This window comes from Plectropomus leopardus, unplaced genomic scaffold, assembly GCF_008729295.1.
Source record: "Plectropomus leopardus isolate mb unplaced genomic scaffold, YSFRI_Pleo_2.0 unplaced_scaffold84907, whole genome shotgun sequence".
Lineage (NCBI taxonomy): Eukaryota > Metazoa > Chordata > Actinopteri > Perciformes > Serranidae > Plectropomus > Plectropomus leopardus.
The window spans coordinates 1-899 of NW_024693582.1; the positions used below are offsets into that span (position 1 = coordinate 1).

Genomic DNA, 899 nt, shown 5'->3' on the forward strand with positions numbered 1-899 from the left:
TAATTACAAAATTTAAGATCAAGTATAAGGGCAAGCAGTTCATGCATGTGTTCAGAATGAGGTTTTATGCATGAACATGGTTCTTTAAGTGAGCTCGGTTAAGCTTAGTAAAAACACAATATTAGGTTTTAACGCAGAAGCGTTTGACACATTTCGACAAAGAAATTAAAAGCTGGATAAATTAGATAGTTTTTTGGCAATTTATTCAAATTTAAGACTATTTAATGACTTGTAAGACCTTGTATACATAAAACTGACTTTAAGGATCTGCAGAGACCCTGAATATGAATTTTACTGTAGTATTGAGTGATCTGCAACGCTTTGATTCAGAACGGTCGTGTTAAAAATGGATTACACGGTTACCTTAGCTGCATTGATCAGCTCATCAGCCAGGCACTCGGCGATGGTCTTGATGTTCCTGAAAGCAGCTTCTCTTGCACCTGTGCACAGCAGCCAGATGGCCTGCAGAAGAGCGAGAGAGGACGTTAGCGGCTGACAGACTCTGGTGGAATAAACACTGTCTGGTAGCGTAATGTGTCTGAGTTGGTGATTGGCTGGGCCACGACAGACTACAGCCAATGAATAAGCAAAGACGTTTCCTCTACGAGCACTCTAGCACACCAGGACAACGGGGGAGTATCCAGGCGTGACTCTAGCCTCGATTAATGCAGCAAATACAAACGATTATTACAAGCAGTGAGAATAAAGGCCTTCACGCGAGGGGGGCGTGACAATATTTCACATCCGCACCATTCATATCGGCAAGAGCTGGGCAATGTAAAGATATTATATCGAGATATGACACTATAGATCATCTTAGATATTGGATATTGTTACATTGTGATATGGAATAAATTTACAGATTTTTAAGTTTGCATTAGAGTAAAGCGATGCACATT

General features: G+C 40.5%; 1 non-coding gene across 1 annotated transcript; it reads right to left on the reverse strand.

Annotated features, from left to right (window-relative positions):
* Positions 1 to 530: 530 nt before the first annotated feature.
* On the reverse strand, positions 531 to 663 carry LOC121940366. Its single transcript, XR_006105614.1, has one exon. It is a non-coding gene; the product is annotated as a small nucleolar RNA SNORA3/SNORA45 family (small nucleolar RNA).
* Positions 664 to 899: the final 236 nt, after the last annotated feature.